General features: G+C 36.6%; 1 protein-coding gene across 1 annotated transcript in view; it reads left to right on the forward strand.

Moving 5' to 3' along the window:
* Window positions 1-22489, forward strand: part of GABRG3 (gamma-aminobutyric acid type A receptor subunit gamma3) — a 631894-nt gene that overhangs the window by 552648 nt on the left and 56757 nt on the right. The window lies entirely within an intron of this gene.

Raw genomic sequence — 22489 nt, forward strand, 5'->3', positions numbered from 1 at the left:
CCTAAGAATTGTCTTATATTTTTTAATCAAGACTTGTGCTCTCATCATGTCTATAAACTTAACTAGGATTCCCACTATTGACTATATTTATATAAACTGATTTTACTAATGATGAGAGTTCTACAACTTTCCACATACATAATAAGAACAAAATATTATTGAGAATCTATACATAAAAGAAGCTGCTGTGAAATGTCCTTCAAGTTTTCATTTCTATCTTCTTTCTTTCCTTTACCCTAAATTTTATTTTGAGCTTTATATTTCTTTTCCAACATATCGAACACAGTAACTATCCACCAACTTGATTTTATTAAGTGATCATTATATGCATGGTATAAAGTATGTAACTAGATAAAAAGAGATGTTTCATCTGTTAGCATATTTGAATGTTTTAGGGGTTTTGTTTGTAGGGTTTTTTTGTGTTTTTTTTTTTTTGCTTTGTTTCATGGGTTTTTTGTTTGTTTTTGAGTATTTATTTATTCCTATAACCCACTATTTTGCAACTGATTTTATTTTGCCAGGGTGTGGGTTTGCAGATGAGGTTAGATCCAACTCTTCTACTGATCTTATTGTTAATATGAATAGTTTATTAGCTCTTAAAAGTCCGTAATTTGTTTCACTGAAAATTAAGATTAAGATGTAAACTTTGATAATCAGTGGTAAATATCTTTAAAGGATAGTCTGAATTCTTGATAGAGTTGTAAAATATAGAACATTTACACATTAAGGAAAATCTGAAAGCTATCTGATTAACAGAGAAAAGCAAAACTTCCCTATAGGTGTCATGGTAGTAAAGGTGAGAAATGCCATCTGTGTTTAAATATTAAACAATGATAAGGTTAAAAGAATAGAAGATCATAATTTATTTAAATAATCTGCGGAGGCAGCAAGAAGGGAAGTGTTTTGGAGAGACTTTTCCCCAATTATGAGTCACCTACATTAAGAATGTAATTCTGCTCCTGAAAGGTAAGAAATGCACTAGCGGACCTTTGGGTTTAAGGTAGCCCAAAGGAGGGTAACTAAATGAGGGGATTCTTCCAACATTTAAATGCCAAATGTCAATTCTGTTTTTCCTTTCTTGGTGTTCTCTGAAAGATGATTTAGAGGATAGAAAATGCAAAGGCATGTAAAACACAGCTGCCACAGGGGTTTGAAATTACTGTAAGAGAATACCAGCACAGGGAAGCAGCAAATAGAGGGGGCTGTGGAGTCAAGGAAATAGTCAGAGTGATTATGTGCTAGGCGATACTTTTACCAGACAGAGAACCCATTCCAAACTCAGGTTCAACTACCCACTGCTCAAAAATCGATACTTAAGAGACATGTGATGGTAGGAGAGGAAAGGTTGCTTTATTTAGGAAGCCAGCAACCTGAGAAGATGGTGGGCTAACATCTCAAAGACCATCTTCCCTGTCCAGCTGAAGCTGGAAGGTTTTGAAGGGAAAGGCATAGGAAAAGGGAGCGGGACTACATGCAGGAGAAGCAGGTACCCAGGGGCTAGTCCTCTAGTCCATAGTCCAGTGGATATGATCCTGAATAGACTTGCTGGCATCAGTGGCAGCTGTTTTCAAATGTAGTCAGGCCTTATCTTCTGGGAAAGTTTGGTCCTTCACTCCTTGAGGCCAATGGTCCACAAATCTCAAGGAAAGTAAGTTAGTTCTGCTAGAGATTAAGGGACTTGGTTCCACAAACAAGGAGTGCATAAATTTGAAGCAAATTTACCCTTCAGATGGGTTGGAGTGCTATTACATTACTGTGGATTAAAAAAAATATATATGGAAAACATTCACTGGCAGCAAGGATCCTTCAGTTTCACCAGAAAAACATGGTAGATATGACAGACTTATGAACAAACTAGGAATTTATACACCAGCGTAACAAATAGATGTTATATTAAGCTAAATTGTATGTAAGATGAAAGCAATGCTTAGGACAGTCCCTTATGAATAAGAAATGCCTGTTTCCCAGGATTTTTTTTTCTTTTCCTTTTTTTCTTTTCTTTTTTTTTTTTTTTTTTTTTTTTTTTTTTGATCATTCTTTTTTCCATGAAGTCAATGTATTGGCATTGATACATGGATGTTCTCCATCTGCTCTTCTTCTCTGGTTTCTCCTGTTTTTATATGAAACTTCACATTATATGGAATCTTATAAATCACTCCCTCTCCTTTAGAAAATGAGCAAAAAATACATTCTAAAGAAATTAATTTATATTAAAAAATTAAACTCACTTGTCTCTAATAAATCAGATGCTGTTTGAAGATGGGAGTGAGATGTAAATGATGGATTTTCACTCTTCGTTTCTAAACTTCTCATGGGCCCAAGGTGTTCACCACCCTCTCATGTCTGTCGTTAGCAGCCCAGATTGCTCTGTGTCTTATTTCCTTGGTGGAAAATCCTGGAGAAATCATTACAATCACTCTTTTACTCCTTCAGTCCCCTTTCCCCCTTTTCTTGCACACACCAACCATAGTGAAATCTAGTCCTCTACCCACTGCACACCACAACCAGGCAGCATTATGGGGAAAAAATAATAATAAATAAAGCACACTGTTTCCATCACTGCTGTCTTTTGAAGTTGTTGGCCATGAATTTCAGGAGAGTTTTAAGGTTATTGTATCATAGTATGTGCTAGTCCAGTGTTTCTCAATCTTTTATTCATTATCACCTTTCCTAAGGAGGCTTTTTAGGTATTTTTAATTGCCTCCCTTATAAATATTGATACTACAGATATGCTTGTATATCTTTTTATATATCATGGCCTTTTGGAGGGCTACACATAGCAATATCAAAGATTTGTCACCTCTCCCCTCAAAAAAGAATTTTTAGTCCCTTAGGAATAAATAGCACCTCCATTAAAATGCAAACTCTAGTCTGTTTATTTTTTCACTTTCCTAGATGGGGTTCCTATTTTGTTCTTGGTCCTAACCTCTGACAGCAACACCTTCTTTACTTTCCACTAGTGATCTTGCTCCTCACTATTCCTAGAATCTTGAGGAAATCAGAGAATGTCCAACATCTTTGCCCACTTATTGCAACTACTCCCTCACAGTGTTGTAGATGAGCTCCCATTGCTTGTCTACAGGTACACCAGATCCTGTTCTTTCCCCTACACAAGACATTGCTCCAGCACATCTCCCTCTCACTCACACCATTTTTTTAACTCTCTACTTGATTGTTACTATCTACTTAAAAACAAGCTTTTATTTCACTAACATTTAAAAAAAATGTTTCAGTTAGGTTTCCAGCATGCAACAAGTGACACACACAAACTGGGTAATTAGAAGAAGTTAATGAAGGGAAAAAAACTATTTACAATCTTGCTGGCAGGGCTTATGACATATTGCAATAAGGCATTGTGGTAGACAGAATAATGGCTTCCAAAGATGTCCATTTTCTAATCCGCAGAACCTGAGTACATCATGTTACATGAAAAGGAGAATTAAGGTAGCAAATGGAATTAAGGCTGATAGTCAGCTGACTTTCAGATGGAGAGGTTATCCTGGATTATCTAGATGGGTTCAATGTGGAGGAGGGAGGCAGAAGAAGAGAGTCAAAAGGAAATGTGACTGTGGAAGAAACTCACAGAGAGGTGTAACTTTGCTGGATTTGAAGATGGAGGAAGGGCCAACCAGCCAAGGCAAGTGGTTAGTTGTAGAAGCTGGAAAGAGCAAGGAAATTAATTCTAGAACCTCTAGAAGAGAATATGGCCCTACTGATATCTTAATTTTAGCCAAGCAAGATATGTGTTAGACTTCTAAACTGAAGAACCATAACATAACGAATTTTTATTGTTCCAGGCCACTAATTTTGTGATCATTTATTACAACAGAAATATGAAACTAATATAGACATATTGCAGTAATCTCAAACTAGTGGTATTGGGAAGGTTTACCACTTAGCTGAAGAGGCAAGAAGTGGGAGTGGTTACTGGAATCTGGAGAAATAGTAGAAGTGAGAGGGCTGCATGACAGCTGATGTCACTTTCAGCAGAGAATCCAGCCAGCCTATAGCGCAGAGGCAGGAAAGAAGCCTAAGGATACATGGTTTAACCTCCTTTACCTTACATTATCTGTTCCTTCTCCCCAGTGTCCAGAAGCTGAGGCTCAGGGAACTTATATAGTGTGCCACAGGCAGAAGCTTCCTGGGCATAAAGCAGGTAGAAGAGAGTAGAAAGTAGGTATGGAGGAACAACAGAAGGTGTCCAACACAATGTTATTGCAATCCTCCTTCCTCCACAAGCTACTGCCCTATTCATGCTCTTTGCAGCAAACTCTTCTAAAGAGTCGTCTGGTCTCACTTACCCAGTACCTTCATGCCATTCTCTTGAGCCCACCCCAGCCAGGCTTTCACTTCTCCACCAGCACTGTTCTCAGAAGGGTCACCAGGGACCTCTACAATGCTAAACCTTCTCTCACCATGACTCCTCTTCCCTTGGCTCCCAGGACGTTCCTCTCTTTGTTCTCTTCCTCCTGATGTCTCGTTTGTGTTTTCGTGTTGAACCTCCGTCTTCTCCACCTTCTATTCATCTGGCAGTGCCCCAGGACTCTGTTTTCTATCTATACTCACTCCTCTGTGAGTCTCATCAAGACTTCTGTGGTGTTAACTCCAAAATTTACATCTCCAGCTCCTAGATCAAACATCTCGTAAATTCCAGCATCGTGGACCCAAACGCTAGTTTAAGATCTCCTCTAGGATGTCTTGGAGACCAGTCCCATTTGGCATGTCCCAAATTCATGCTCATAGGCAATTCCACCTGTAGTCTTTCCCTACCAGATAGTGACCCCTCCATCCTTTCATTTTCTCAGGCCCAAACTTCAGGATTATCAACTCTTCCCTCTTTTATACATCAAATCCAAAATATCAGCAAATGCTTTTGACTATATCTTCAAAACATTCTAAATGTAATGGCTTCCACCAATGCCATTGCTCCTATCCTGATTTGAGTCATCATCATCCCTTTCCTCAGTTATAGCATTAGCCCCCAATTTACCCCTTTGATTCTAGACTTGCCTACTTATGGTCCACCACAAAGTGATACTTCATTACTCAGGTCAACATTTCTCTGTTCACAACTGTTTCATGACACCACTTCTTGCTTAGAGCAAATGCCAGTCTTTATGATGGCTTACCAAGCCCTACATGATTTACCTCCTGATGGCCTGTCCCCCACATCTCACCCAAGCACTCTCTCCAGCTGCTTCTGCCGTATCAAGCATGTTCTCACCATTTGATTTTTGACTGATGTTCTATGCCTAGATGCCTTTCATTAAGGTTTCTGCATGACTAACTCCCTATGTTCTGTAGGTCTGTGCTCAATCATCTTCTCATTGAATCCTACCCTATGAGGAACCTCTGCCTTCACTAGTTGATAAAATCTATCATATAATTTATGTATTTATTATGTCTATCTTTTTTTGTTTTGTTACATGAAGGGGTTATTGTCTATGTTGTCAACTAATTATATGAAACATGTAGACTGTGCTTGGCTCCTAGTAATGTTCTCCTAAACAAATTATAAAGGGAAATATTTGAGTCAAGGAGATCAGTTAGGAGGAATGTGTGAGTCTCAACAAGAAATCATGAGTGTTGACTCAGAAAGAGGCAATAAGAAGGAAAAGTAAGTATTATATTTAAAAGACTTTCTGTCAGTCAAATGAACAACTCTAGTAAATGATGTATATATGAAATAAAACAAATAAATTAAAAACAAAGGGGAATGAAATAAGGCACATTAGAACAGTATGTGATCATGTCGATCAAACAAGATTGGACATGTGTAGGAGGGAATTATGAGACTGATTCAGATATTCTGGAGGAAAATTCTCATTAAGTTTTCTCAATGGTGGATAGGACTCGTAATCTAGTAGGCTCATCTATTATCTGTGAAATGGGGGTTGAACAAGTTGATGCCCATGTTTCTGCAGAAGACTCATGCTGGAAGCTGTCTATAACTAGTCACAACCAGAGGGTGATACCCATAAGAACAGATCTTTTGGAATAATGCCTTCCTGAGATTGTATCCCTCCCTGATTGTCCCAGCCTGTGAAGTTCTTTGCCTGAAGGGAATACAGCTGTTGGATTTCACCTGCACTTTCAGGGTGATTCCCAAGGTCTTACCTTGTACAATATGAATTCTGGCATCTGGATGTATGGCTGTGAGTAAAACATTTTCCCCAAAGATCTGTAAAGCAGTTTGGTAATTGGGCTGGATGACGTTGACTATAATAATGCCAGCTAATGTATAATATGCCTGTTATTATTTTAAATGTTTTACATGAACTAAATCATTTAGACTTCACAATGCCCACATATTATTACTATTAGGGAACCCAACACTCATCAGTGAAGTAATGTGCCCACAGCAAGTTATTGGTGGAACTGGAGTGCTTCAAAGCCCATACGAACTACTCTTGCCATAGAACCCTAGACAAGCCTTATGGGTATGGGATGATTGTGTTGCTAAGAGGTGTTAAATATAAGCAAAGTGATTTTTCTGTTAAAATATCATGACAGAAAACTCTAAACCATTTAGGAAGTGGTGGAAATGTTCATAATGAGCTGATTTCTTCTTTATTTTTATACAAACTTTGCTATGCCTTTAAAAGTATCTTCCACTACTATTCTCAGATTCAATCATATATTAACTCTTTTAGTTGCAAAAGGGTTCCCTGTAAAGCTAAAATGTGATGGACACTTCTTGATCTTAAGGAGTCTTCAGGCTAGCAATGACCATAGGGATTTAGAATTTAGTGAGAGATGTGTCAATATAAATGTGTTCCACCAACTGCTGCAGGAGCACAAAGGTAAAAGGAGAGCTTATTGCTGGCACTTCACATACAGCCAGGTGTCTCAGCAGCTCCCCACCATTTTCTGTGGGTCACCAGACTACAAGATACCAACATCAATGTTAGCAGAAGTGTTTCCTAACCACGGCAATAAATTAGGAAACACTGCATGCTGCATTCTCTCCCTGAAGAGGTCCAATATGTCTAAACATAAAGAAGAATTGTGTTAAATAAATCAGTCGATGTTTAATCCTGCACTTCTCAGATACATTATACCAGAAAATACTTTTTTCATGGAATATCCAACAACTTTCTGAGTAGCATTATTAGTCTACAAAACATCACTTTGGGCATTCTATTTGTGTATAATAATATTGTTTTTTGGGATTTAGAAGACATACTGAGTACTAAATGTCATCATGGAGGGAAAAATGCGAAAAAAAAGATAGCCCCACAAAATCGACATACTAGTCAATAACTGAGCTTTTTCCTTGGACAAATATGGAATATTTACATGTGACGCTTGCATGTATTCTGAGACAGGAAAAGAAGAAATGCATTCTGCCACAGAGAAGCTTGTAGATTTATGTCTCATTTAAATTTTTATCATGGAGAATACTAATTTCCTTACAGGAAGATTTTTTTATTTTTACCAACTCTATTGTCCATAAGAAAATTAGAATAAATCTGAGTTCATACTTTTTAAAAGTTTTATAACCATAGTCAATCCTTTCTATAATTACACGCATAACAAGAACATTCTTTACATATAAAAAATATTTCAATTCATATGTTTACTAACTGATAATCTTTACTTGCACCATTAGCCATTGATAGGCATTAATCACAGCATCAATACAATTCTCACAGATTGTTGTTGATTATTGGCAGAATCCAGGTTATGTGAACCAGGAAATCAATTCATTAGTAGAATGAGTGTTTACAAAATAAAGTAAAAAAATACAAATAGTTATTTTAGATATTTCTTTATTGGCAATCACATTCATGTGTTGTAATGTCTCCAAGTATGAAAACAAAAGCAAACACAAACAAAAAAGTCTGCTCCTGTAGAAGTTTATCTACTGATCAAAAATATTAGGTTTTCATACTCTTAAAAGTATATTGATGATTGAGGTGGGTTTCATGTTATGCAGTGTCTCCTCACACTATTCTTAACCTCATATCATCTTTCTAGGATCCCCAGAATGGGGATCACCACATTTTGAGGAGATCTGACCTGATACCCTACTTCCTATTGAGGGAATTCCCAGGTAGCATGTTCCTCTTTGTGTAGAAAACTCAAGGTTAATAGAATTCATATCCAACCTAATGGATATGAAAAACAGGTACTATGAACCCCTTAAAGTCCTAAAGCAGCATCATGACAAATGTTCAGCTTTGCTGTGTTGATCAGCTTCTTCATAATCATTTTTGCAAATATATATAAAATGTTGATTATATATGTAAGAAACCAGCACTCATTTATTCATTTATCTAATGCCCAATTTGCAGAGAGAAATTTAAACCTCTGGTTACAATTGAGGTTTGCAAGAAAGTGCAGCAGGGATAAATGGGAAGGATCATTTCTCATAGAAACTGTGCAGAATCTCTATGTACTCAAGATAATGTGAGATGGGAGCATGGTAGCTGGAGCCTCCAAGGATGAGAAAACATGTTGTACCTGCACACAACAGTGTGCTGTTCTGTATGTGTTTTTCTGGCCATATCTAGCATGAATTTAAGTGTCAACAATTAAGACAATTTAATGAATATTCATGAAGCACAGTTGTGTGGTGAAGTGTGTCTGGCATTTTGCAACATGGAGGATCACCCACAGTGCTCTGATGGCATTTTAGAGGATCCCTGTTAGATAAATGTCTTTTTATAGAAATGTCATTTCTTGTTTTCAGTCTCCTAACTCAAAATGATTATAACAAAAATATAGAATTACACATCTCTTTTTTCCAAGATTAAGGCATTAGGAGCATTATCCATCTAACCGGTTCCCAGAATCACTGTGAAGTTTGAAGAGGATGGATACTATTATTCCATGTTTTTCAATACGTATAAATAATTCTGTGGAACTTATCTGTGAAATGGAAAAACACTGCAAAAACTCTTAATCATAAGGCCAGGTGTCTAGTCTCTAGGTGCATTGCCAACACTAAGTACTTTGAAGTGGACTGTCTTCATTATTGCCTCACATCATCCCAGAACACATGTAAGCACAATCTTCACATCCTTCACAATCTTCACATCCTTCACAATCTTCAACATCCTTGTGTGACTGGAGAGTCAGTTTTATCTGACTGGTCCTACTTTTCTCTGTTAATAAGAATATAAAAAATGCTATTTATATTATTCTGAGACTTTGATATAAAATAATAAATATGCTTATCTAAATTTTGCAAACACCATTGAAGAGCATGAGTGACTGTATTTGTTTCCTGGGGCTGTTGTAACAGTAGCATGGAATGGTTGTTTCACTGTTCTGGAGGTGATAAGTCCAAATTCAAGGTGTCACTAGGGTTGGTTCCTTCTGAGGACTGTACAGAAGGATCTGTCCTAGGTCCCCCCACCTTGGCTTATAGATGACATTGTCTCTGTGTCTTCATGTCATCTTCCCTCTGTGCATGTCTGTCTCTGTGTTTGAAAATACCCTTTTGTATAAGAATGCCGGTCATATTGGATTCGGAGTCCACCCTACTCCAGTCTGACCTCATCTTAACTAATTTCATCTGCAATTACTATATTTCCAAATAATGTACATTCTGAGGTACTGCGTGTTAGGACTACAGTACCTTTTGGGGAACACAATTCAACCCATAACAGTAACCTAAGAAGTATCGTATACTATGAGAATTAGTGTTTTGATTGCATTTGGAAATGAGACTTTCTCTTTGTCCTGAACACATTGTTTATACTTGGATTCCCTTAAGGATCAGTGTCCCCTCCCAAGTGGACTGTTTGCATTGACTGTGAAGAAAACAGGCCATGCCAGCGCTACTAGCATGTATGTGACTTGCTAATGGGCAGCCTTTGCATCACCTAGTAGGTGGTAAGAAATTGAGATTACTGGGCCTCATCCCAAACCTTTTAGATCAGAATCTTTTGGGAGGATCTTTCATACTCCTTCTGTGATTCTGATGATACTGAAGGTTGGCATGCACTGGGTGGACCAGACTAGATCATAGCTGGTGGATAACAATTGCATTACTGTGACATCAAAGCCAGTGAAGAATAATCTCCTACTATGATTTCTGACTGACTTGACAGTTTGCTGTATTTCTTATGTTACTGATTTTTTTTTAACATTCTTTATATAGTCTTTGTGCCTTCCTCAACTATTCCTCCAAGGATGGTTGCAGAAAATCTTTTCCTTTGTATTAGCCAAATGCCACCTTGCAAAATTGAAATCAGGAACTTTATATCTAAATGTATAAAGTCCACCAATTATAATAGGAAATACATCTACAGACATAACTCATAGATATTGCTGGTTTGGTACCAGACCACCACAATAAAATAAATATCATATTTTTTAAATTTCTCCGTGCATATAAAAGTTATGTTTATGCTATTAAGTGTGCAATAGCAGTATGTTTAAGAAAATAATGTACGAATCTTAATTTTAAAAATGTTATTGCCAAAAAATGCTGTCATCTGAGCTTTCAACAAGTCATAATCTTTTTGCTGGTAGACAGTCATATCTTGATGTTGATGACTGATCAGTCAATCAGGGTGGTAGTTGCTGAAGTTGGGGCGGCTGTGGCAATTTCTTAAAACAAGAAAACAGTGAGGTTTGCCACATCAATTGACTCTTCCTTTCACAAATAATTTCTCTGCAGCATCCAATGTTATTCGATATCATTTTATTCACAATAGAACTTCTTTGAAAATTGAAGTCAATCCTCTAAAAACCCTGCCAGTATTTTATCAACTAAGTGTATGTAACATCCTAAATCTTTTGTTGTCATTTCAACAATCTTCACAGCATCTTATAGGAGTGGATTCCATCTCAAGAAAACCACTTTTCCTTTGCTTGTCCATAAGAAACAACTCCTCATCCATTAAGGTTTTATCCTAAGATTGTAGCAATTCAGTCACATCTTCAGGCTCCACTTCTAATTCTAGTTCTCTTGCCATTTCCACTACATCTGCAGTCACTTCCTCCACTGAAGTCTTGAACCTCTCAAAGTCATCCAGGAGGGTTGGAATCAACTTCTTCCAAACTCCTGTTCATGTTGATATTTTGACCTCTTCCTATGAATCACTAATGTTCTTAATGGCATCAGAATGGTGAATCCTTTCCAGAATGTTTTTAATTAACTTTGCCCAGAACCATTAGAGGAATCATTATCTATGGTAGCTATAGCCTTAGAAATTTATTTCTTAAATAGTAATATTTGAGAATTGAAATGATTCCTTGAGTCTTGGGCTGCATAATGGATGTTACATTAGTAGGCATGAAAACAATATTAATTTCATACATCTCTATCAGAGCTCTTGGGTGACCAGGTGCATTGTCAATGAGCAGCATTATTTTGGAAAACAAATCCTTTCTAAGCAGATCTCAACAGTTGGCTTAAAATATTAATTAACCATGTTGTAAACAGATGTGCTGTCAACCAGACTTTGCTATTCCATTTGTAGAGCACAGGCAGAATAAATTTAGCAGAATTCTTTATCTTTAAAGTTATTTATTTATTTATTTATTTGTTTGTTTATTTATTTATTTATTTGAGATTGAGAGAGCAGGAGGACAAGGGGCAGAGGGAGAGGGAGAATCACAAGCAGACTCCCTGGTGAGTGTAAAGCTCAATGTGGGGCTCAAGCTCATGACCCCAAGATCATGACCTGAACCAAAATCAAGAGTCAGATGCTTAATCAACTGAGCCACCCAGGTACCTAGATTTAGCATAATTCTTAGGGGCCCTAGGATTTTTAGAATAGTAAATGAACATTGGCTTCAACTTAAAGTCACCAGCTGCATAAGCCCTTAGCAAGAGAGTCAGCCTGTCCTTTGAAGCATTGAAGCCATGCATTGACTTCTCCTCTCTAGCTGTGAAAGTCCTAGACAGTATCATAATCCACTATAAGGCTTTTCCATCTACATTGAAAATCTATTGCTTAGTGTAGCCACCTTCATTAATTATCTGAGCTGGATCTTCTGGAGAACTTGCTGCAACTTCCACATCAGCACTTGCTGCTTCACCTTGCACTTTTACATTATGGAGATGGCTTCTTTTTCTTAAACCTCATGAACCAACTGCTGATAGCTTCAGGCTTTTCTTCTGCAGCTTCCTCATCTCTCTCAGCCCTCATACCGTTGAAAAAACGAGTTTTGTTCTGCAACAAGTATTGGCTTAAGGGAATGTTGTAGCTCTTTTGATCTTCTATGCAGACCACTAAAACTTTCTTCATATCAGCAATAAGGCTGTTTCACTTTCTTATCATTTCTCTGTTCACTGGAGTAGCACTTTTAATTTCCTTAAAAACTTTTCCTTTGTAGTCACAATTTGGATAACTGGCACAAGAGGCCTAGTTTTTGGCCTATCTCAGCTTTCGACATGCCTTCCTTGTTAAGCTTAATCATTTCTAGCTTTTGATTTCAAGTGAGAGATGTATGACTCTTCTTTTCACCTTAACTGTTAGAAGCCACTGTAGGGTTATTAATTGGCCTAATTTCAATATTGTGTGTCTCAGGGAATAGGGAGGCTTGAGGAGAGAGAGAGAGATGGGGAAACAGTTGGTGAAGCAGTCAGAACACACATGATATTTTTCAATTAGATTTGTAGTCTTATAAGGACACCTTTCAAGGCACCTCAAAACAATTAGAACAGTCACATCAAAGATCACTTGATCACAGATCACCATAATAAAAGTAACAATGAAAGAGTTTGAAATAATGGGAGAATTAGCAAAATGTAACACAGAGGCACAAAGTGAGCACATACTTTTGGAAAAATGGTGCCAGTACACTTGCTGGATGCAGGATTGCCACAGACCTTCAATTTATAAAAAATCCAATATCTGTGAAGTGCAATAAAGCAAAGACTAGTAACATAAGGTATGCCTCCACTAGGTTGTTATTCTAACAATTTATTCTAACTTAAAATATGAATATCAATATATTCACTGAAAAAACATGCAGGGAATTTAAGGATACACACACACACACACACACACACACACACATATATATATATATATATATATGAATTATTTGAAATAAGTCAGTGGCAAGATATTTGGTGTGAGTTTTCAAAAAAGTTGTATTAATTTAAAAGAAGTAAACTAACTATAGATATGTGTATATGCACAGGTTAGTATATACACATACATTTTCTTCCTCTGTCATCTGAGAGGTTGTATAAGCAATGACACCCTAGTATCAGTGAGCCCAAATCTTGGTTTCTAATGCCGTTCTCCAGTAAAAGGAAACAGGACTCCTTGGAGGAATGATTGATTGTAGGGCTGGGGCAGGAAATATATAAGATTAGAATATCTTGTAGTGCCAGGAAGAAAGAAAACACACAAACAATGCCAAGGTATGTCAAAGGGAAACAAGAACCAACTAAAATTTGTCACAATTGTTGAAGCTGAAAAATTTGAGCAATAAAATAAATAAAATGGTGTTAAACTATAACCAAGTGTAAAATAAGTATACATGACAATGATCTGGAGTCCTTACTGATGTAAGTAAATGATTAGATAAATAGGAGAAATTTGACAAATACCCCATGCATAAAAATTCCAAGTAATTTATGTAGATGTTATGCCCTCAAGGAAATGTAGACTAACTCCCACTCCTCATGTGTGAACTACACATAGTGACTTCCTTCTAAAGAGTGCAGTATGGAGAGGAGTACAATATGGAAAAATAATTTTACAGAGCAGATCTGACAAACACCAGCTCAGCCAGGGGATCAAGGTCAGCATCAACAGTCATATAATGTTTGTGGCATGTACCCTTAATGTGATGAAAATGGTATTTTACCTCTGGTCATTTCCTCCCCAAATCATAGAAGCCCACTCTAATAATGAGGAAAACATCAGCAAATTACAGTCAAGGGATATCCTACAAAACACTTTACCAGTACTTCTCAAAACTGTCAAGAAAGTTACAGACAAGGGAAGCCTAAAAAACTGTCACAATCACTTAAAGTCAATCCAGATTAAGATTCTGGAACACACACACAAAAAAAAAAACATTAGGAAAAAACTTCAAAAATCTGAATGAAGTATGGGCTTTAGTTACTAATAAGGCATTAATATTGGCTCACTAACTGTAACAAATGGGCTATACCAATGCAATTGTTAATAATAGGGGAAACTGTGTGTAGGGACCATGGGGACCCATTATCTTCACAATTTTTCTGTAAATCTAAAACTGTTATAAAAGAAATGAAAAGAAACTGAATCATAATGATGAAGTTCTGCTTCCAATTATTTTGAGTGGCTTGCAGTATACCAACTCTTTAGCTGAGATAAACTAAAAAATAAATTGATAGGATAACATTATAATATCTTTAAACACATCAGGTAGGTGCTGAACCATGACTTGAGGGTACAAAATCCTGGAAAAGTGGACACCATATAGAAAGGTGAACCCACATTCTTTTGTGGCTTTATCTTTGTGGACATTTGCTGTGCATCTGGAATAGAAAATGAATTTTAAAATATAGGTAAAGACTCAGGAGAGAGTGCTCTGAAAAGCTATTTCTTTGGGTTAGAGCATCAACAATCAACAAGATTAATAATTAAAGGCTCTTTGGGCCAGAATCCCAGGTGGAAAGGATGAAGAGGAAATGAACTCTACTCTCCTAACATTTTCTGAATTCCGATACCGTGAAGAGAAGGAAGTTAAAGCAAGCAAAAAGTCTCTGAGAAGCAGAATAATCTCACAACCATCAGTGTTGGGAAGACAAGAATTATCATTGAAGATGCACCAGGAATAGGGACAATGGTGAACACACCAAACACTCAGAATCTCTGAAGGGTTATAGCATAGAGGAATTGTGGAAGAGACCAAAACAAAAACAAAAACAAACAAGCAAACAAAAACCAACACACACACTAAAACAAAAACAAAACTTATCCTACTACAACTAACTGAGCCTTGAGTTACCCCAGCCCCTCATTGTGTTAGAGTGACTAGTCCCAAACTTACTGACCAAAAAGAGAAAATGATGAACTGTCTTTGGAGGATAAAAAACAAAAAACAAAAACAAAACAAAACAAGAAATAGTTTCATACAAATTTTACACAAGGTGTATGCTGTTGCCACATGAACAAAACCCGAAGGAAAAATAAGAGAGGATAAACACAAACCCGCAAGGTAATTAAGATATTGGACTTAGCCAGCAAATATTTTGGTATGGAAATAAATAATATTGTTAAGAGAACAGAGGAAAAGAAAATATGATGAATGAAAATATTGATACTTTCACCAGAGAACAGGAATTTATAAAATAGAAAACATTCAAATGGATTTTTTAAATTCAAGGATTTTAATTACAAACATAAAAGCTAAACAAATTACTAGATAAAAAATAGATAAAAGGACAAATATGACCAGTTAACTATAAAACAGATCAATAGAAAATATCATAACTGAAGGAAAAAAATAGGAATAAATAATTAAAAAGTTAAGAGTGCAATAAATATGTGGGATATGATAAAGTTATAATGTAAGTGAATTGGTTAAAAAAAATTTAAAAACAGTGCAATTGGAATCCCAGAAATGTAGGCCATAGAAACTGGGAAGCACTATCTGAAGAAGTAAAGGCTTATACTTACCAGATAGATGAAGACATTCATTCACACACTCAGTAACACTTGTGAACTCCAAAGGATGTATAATACAAAGGAAACCACTGAACTGCCAAAGACCAAAGGCAGAAAATATGTCTTTAAGCATGGAAAGAAAAACAAAAACAACAACAACAACAACAAAAAACACATTATCATCAAAGGACCAAAATTAACATAGATGTCTGACTTTGAACCAGAAATCAAGGCTGCCAAAAGACAATGGAATTCAAAATGTGAAAAGAAACAGAGAATTTATTTTTTTTCATTCATATGCCCAGCTTAAGAAACAAAACAAATGAACAAACAAAGAAAAAAAGAGACAAACAAAAATCAGAGTCTTAAACAAGCTAGTGGTTTGCCAGAGGGGAGGTAGAGAAAGGGGGTTAACAGTACACTTACCTTGATGAGCTTTGAGAAACGTATAGAGTTGAATCATTATAGTGTACACCTGAGACTAATAAAACACTATATGTTAATTTTACTTCTATTAAATATAAATAAAGAGAAACAATTTAAAATGAGGCAACAAAAATAAAAGTGAAGTGATGATGTTTTCAGGCTAAGGGAACATAGGGAGAGAGAGAGAGATTGATTTTGTGATTTTTATAGCAAACTGCTTCTCTCTTTGGGTTAAACCTTTAAGATATTTGCGTACTATTCCATTTCTTTGCTGTATCAAGGCTACCCATAATGTCCATCTGAACCTGAGTCCCGTTATCTAAGATCACTTGGACAAGACACACAGCATTTTTTATCCAGAGTGTCAAAGCATCTAGAAATGGGACCAGAAATGTGAAATACAGTCTGTGGTGGCATACTTATGGTAAGCTTAGAGCATGCTCAGAGCATGCTTAGAAGTGGCTTTTTAGCGGAGGCAGTCCTAACAAAGGCATCAAAGGAGGAGATCAAGTCAGAAACCTGGGGCCCAAATTTAACTGCACTAGTAGCTTTTCCCCTGGTGCCTGTTTTGTTACAAAGCCCCAAATAGGCCCCCTAAGAGAGTGAAGTTGTTATCTTCAAAGTAACCATAGGAAAGAATTGCTTTTCTATGACAATGGCAAAAGCCACACCATTTGATGTGATATTTTTAAAGTTTATTTAGGCTTTAGGTTTAGCAGCTTCTGCTAATTCTCCAAACTCCCCCAAAATTATTCTGTACATGAAATTTTATATATTCAATAGGTAGGTCATGCTCCAGTAGAATTTTTAAAAAATATTTTCTCCAACAGTGCCCGTGGTAAAGAAAAAGCACAGAGGGTAGGAGCAGTGGAGCCAGACTGCGCAGCTTTGAGTGCAGCAGCACCTCTTACCTGCTATCTGACCTCGGGCAACTTCTGTGATCCATCCATGCACATCTCTCATAAATGAGAAGGAAATTGCCTTCTCCTTTATATAGCTGTTGTGAATTTAAGTTAACTAGCATATGTAAAGTGCATAATTACCATTCCTACATATAAATATTATCTGTTATTATTGCTTTAATGCACTTCATGTGAAGGAGAATTGTGAGATTGCTTCATTTAGTAAATAGTCCACTAAATCAGTTAGCATTTTATTCAATGAGACATGCTTTAACATGGCACTGGAGTGAGATTTATATCTTGAATGCAAATAGGAATATATGTTTAAAATAGCTCAGGAGAAGAAACTCTAAAAGTGGTTTCTTCTTGGCTTTTTGCCATATTTGTCTGAGTGCAATCTGAGTAATAAATCAGTCTGGTTTTTGGAGTCAGAATTTTAAAAATAGAGACGGTGTCTTTGTTCACAAGATTGAGTGAAAAATCTTTCAAACTCACCGTGAGTCATCTTCCTCCTCTAATTCAGAGAGGAAATGTGGAAAAACCACTGCTTGGTTGAATGAACTGCTCACCCGCTAAGAAAATTGAAATTCTATGATACAAATCACATCTGACTATGTCTGGTCTTTTAAAATCAGATTTAATTAATTACTCCTTAAAAGCAAAATTATCTTTCCATGGGACCTGAACAAATTATAACACTTAGTATATGGTGACAGTGATATTTATACATATACCATTTTACAGTTTTCATTTGCTTCTCCTCTTGTGCTTTGAGGAAGATAGAGCCTGTGCCAGTATCTTTATTAGTAGATAAGGGACTGAATCTCAGGAAGATTGTGGGCATGGCCCACAGCAACACACCCAATATGTGCTGCAGCTGATGTCTGAGCCTCTTACTCTGAGGCCAGTGTCTTTTCCATGACATCACTGAAACAAAGAGTTAACATTACTTCCTGCAGCTAACTCTCGATTTTCAGAATATTTTATTTTCTCTAGTCCTACGTTGGGTTAAACTTCATTGATATATTTCTTGCCGTGGCTGATATTGTATATCTTTATCTTTTTCATTATGGAGTTACATTCCTGTTTCTAATCATTTGATCAGAAGAAACATCTTAAATTTTACACTCACATAAGGAAGGATGGTAATTTAAAATTATCTGTAAAAAGAATTGCATTATTGTTGAAATTTAAAACTCTGGCAAGGAATACTCTAGTATACGCCCATGTTTAAAATGCTAGTTAACAGGGGGCAAACCTAGGTCTTAAAAGTGTGCCCTTTTATGTAAAGCAGTGTCAAGCCTCAAGACAGCTATCGAGTGTTCTTACTGAGCACATCATTCTAAAAAGTGCTAGGGGAGTCTTGTTTAGCATAAAATTGAACAACTCTCCAAACCTTGTGCTAAAGCCACCTACAGTACTTATTCGTGTCTACATCCTAGCAAGCATGTCACACCACACTTCTCCACATTCCCTTCCACACCACCCTGATTTACTTTATCCCTGTATTTGTAAGCACTGATGTTGTTCAACCAGGAAGCCGTTTTTAAGAAATCTCTCAAGCACTAGATTAAGTAGGACAGCCATTTACTTCCACAGCTCCTGACCTTGCCCCAGGGTAGCATTTATCACATTGCATTGTATTATGTAATGAAAGAGAAAGATTGTAATGAAAGAGAAAATATGAGACATAGTAGAGAACAAGAACTCTGGCACCATCCTGTCTGGGTTTAAATTCCAGGCTGATACTTACACGTTGTATCATCTTGGACAGTTACCTTACCTCTCTAAGACTCAGTTTTCTCGTCTATAAAATGGGGAAGATAATACCAGCGCCTGCCTCATAGACAAGGATCTTGTGAGGATTAAATGAGCTCGAAAATTGTCAGTAATCATTGTCTAGCACTAATTTTATGGGTGTTTCCCAGTAGATTGACCGATTGGTATCTCAGGGATCTAGCAAAGTACATCATTCTCTCAAAAAGAAGGTACTTGGTAGATATATGAATGTGTGGAAGAAAAAAGAACCATTTGTTGGCCAAACAAGTAAAAAAGATTAATATTTCACTTTGCCAACATTTAATTGTCATCTTAGAAATATTAATATGATATCATTAAGGTGATATAGTAATAAAGAAAATGTGTTTTGAGTTTTAGTAGTATCTTGTATTTAGTATTTTCTTTATAGTTTCATGATTTAAAATTTAATTCATAAGGACACTTTTATCTACCTGTACTTTACAGATAACACTTATTTTGGTGTGTGAATACAAATGTCTGAACTGAAATTTGTGAAAGGAACAGAGCAAATTAATTTATTAAGTTCTTTGATATGCATATTTATAGACCACGCAGGACATGATTTACCACAACTTTGTTTTCTACGAAAACCCTGAATACTTTTGGCAGGAGTCAGTTTTAAGAAGTTTAAACTGCTAATAGCCTGGAACCTGTTTGGAGGCTGGCTGCCTAGGTAGGGAATTCCTTCCTTAATTAGGAATCCCTTAGAGGGTCAGGAGCTTAAGTTGTTAATGTTCATCCGGAGGGTAACTCGTCTACTCAGCTGAAGATTTTGGTTTGAGTTCCATTTTCTTTTTAATCAACATATAATCTGGGGAAACTCAGGCCTATTTCCCAAGGTAACTAAATGTTGGCTTGCCAGAGACAACCTTCCTTCACCATGGTGATATGTTATTAGCACAGTAGGCCATCGGTTACATAAGCTGGAGAAAATTTCCTTTGTCTAATGACACTTTTCCTACTGGTTCTATCTCTTTATGGTTGTCACTGAATGGCTATTTCAGTATAAGAAGTAATCCTTACAGATCCCAATGTTCCCTGGGAATAACCCTGTTCTTTGGACCTTGCTCCCTTTTCCGCTCTGCTCTTGACACTCACTGAGACAAGAAAATCAGAACACTTGCAAGGGTCCATTTCCAGCTCTTCCCCTATCATCCCTCCTTGCTATTTCTTCATATTGCCTTTGCATCATTCCTATGCCTGTATCCGTGGCCATAGAGCAGGTCTGTGGTCAGAGTCATGCAGTTTTGGATTTTGTACTCCACCTTCTCCTTTTGATTGGCTCAGAAGAAGAAGAAGAAGAAGAAGAAGAAGAAGAAGAAGAAGAAGAAGAAGAAGGAATATTCAATTTATCAGAATACCATATATTTACAGCAGGATTGCTGTGGTTTTCCAATTGCCTGACCCTTGGCAGTACCCTTCTCGCATTCTCTTTGCCGTGCTCTGCTGACAGGAAGACTCTGCTGGCTTAGATAGATAATGCACATGAGTCCACCCCCACTCTGCTCTGGGTGACACATCTGCTCCTCACTGCAGCCCATGTCCCCAATTCATGGTCATCAGTGACTTAGGGTCACTTTTCTCAGAGTACATACAAACTGTAGTCAACCTCCTTACTCTTCCTAGGGAAGTAAAGAACGTAATTCAAGAAGCCACACATCTGAGGAAAAGCTTACACTGAGGTAATAATGATAAGGACATTTAGAAGTTACTCTGTTACTCCCTGTATTCTTATTTCAAATGCATGAGCAATATTGGCAGTTTGAATACCTCTAAATTTTCTTCTCTGTTACCCCTATATACCAATGCTACCATTATTTCCTTCTTTACATTTTTTGGTAATATCTCATATGATGTGTAATTTGTTTATCAAAGCCTTGCTATTAAACCATGTCAGGATAATTCCTTGATCCTTTACACCAAAAGGTTTTGCTTTATCAATATATAAAGCTCTAGAGGTTTGGAGTTTACCCAGAATTGCAGTGTCATGACTTGCCCATTTGTCAGGACTAACTATGGTGAACTTAGAACAAAGTCTCTTGAAGGGGGGGGGGAGCTAGCAAGCCCCCAGAATTAATGAGGACTTGAAGTGCAGACTTGGCTAAGAATTCATCACAGCTCCCTAAATATGTCTTAAGTAAAAGGATAGGGTGCATTCCAAGAGCTTTTTATTTCTTCTGTAATGAAGTCATAAAGGAGTAAAAAAACACATGCTTTGGTCTTGGTTTAAGTCTCACATCAAAGAGATCTAAAAGATGGTGAGAAGTTAGTGCTGCTGGCTCTTAGAACATCATAAAATGTTTAAGCCGATGGCCTAAGGTGAGTCTCTGCACCAACTCAGCATTTGGGCTAGTTAGTGGACAAGTTAAGTCTGGAGTAGATAGATCTGTTGTCAATTCTGGGAAATATTTTCCATTCTTCTTAAATTATGTGTGTATATTCCACATTTTAAAATATTGTTACTCTTTTTTTAAAGATTTTATTTATTTATTTATTTATTTATTTATTTATTTATTTATTTATTTTAGAAAGAAATAGAATGTCTGAGCAGGGGGAGGGGCAGAGGGAGAGAAGGGAAAGAATTTCAAGCAAACTCTGCACTGAGGGTGGAGCCCAATCCCGGGCTCAATCTCATAACCCCAAGATCAGGACTTGTGCCAAAACCAAGAGTTGGAAGCCAGACTGAGCACCACCCAGGTTGCCCTAAAATATTGTTATTCTTAAAAACTCAAAAATCACAGGAAACTACTTAAAGGAGGACTAAATCTCCCTCCTCCACCAATCATTAATATCTTGGTAAATATGTTTCCAGAGGGTTTTTTTTTTTTAACATTAAACATACTATGTTGCAGGCAATAGATTTGTTGTCATATTTTAAAAAATAAATACCTCAAAAGTGGAGAAAACTACAAAGATGAGAGTTTGTTTGTTTGTTTGTTTTTTAAGTATCTCCTAGTAAAGCCCACAGCTAAAATTAGGTAGATGTCTTCCACAACAGCATGCAATGAGCCCACACAGAATAGTAGATTGATATGCAAACAGAAATGTAGATATGTTTTTGGACAACTCAGAAGAAATAGATGAATTCTTAGAAACATACAATCTTCCAAAATAAAGCAGGAAGAAAGAAAATTTGAACAGACCAATTACCGGGAATGAAATTGAATCAGTAATCGAAAAACTGCCAACAAACAAAAGTCCAGAAAAAGACAACTTCATAGGTGAATTCTAACAAACATTTATTTAAAGAAGAGTTAGTACCTATTCTTCTCAAACTATTACAAAAAATAGAAGAGGGAGGAAATCCACCAAATTCATTCTATGAGGCTAGTATTACCCTGATACCAAAACTACATAAAGACACCACCAAAAAAGAGAACTACAAGCCAATATCTCTGATAAACATAGATGCAAAAATCCTCAACAAAATATTAGTGAACCTAAACCAACAATACACTAAAAAAAAAAAATCATTCACCAGAATCAAGTGGGATTTATTTTCAGGATGCAGTGGTGGTTGAATATCTGCAAAACCATCGTTGTGATACACCACATTAATAAGAGAAAGGATAAAAGCTATATATCATTTCAATTGATGGAGAAAAATATTTGACAAAGTACAACATACATTCATATAAAAAACCCTCTGCAAACTAGGTCTAGAGAGAACATACCTCAAAATAATAAAGGCCCTAAAATGAAAAACCCACAGCTAACATCATACCCAGTGGGAAAAAACTGAGAGCTTTTCCCCTAAGGTCAGAAACAAGACAAGGATGTCCAATC

The sequence above is a fragment of the Ursus americanus genome, chromosome 28 (genome assembly GCF_024610735.1).
Source record: "Ursus americanus isolate L20-20 chromosome 28, mUrsAme1.1.p, whole genome shotgun sequence".
Taxonomy (NCBI): domain Eukaryota; kingdom Metazoa; phylum Chordata; class Mammalia; order Carnivora; family Ursidae; genus Ursus; species Ursus americanus.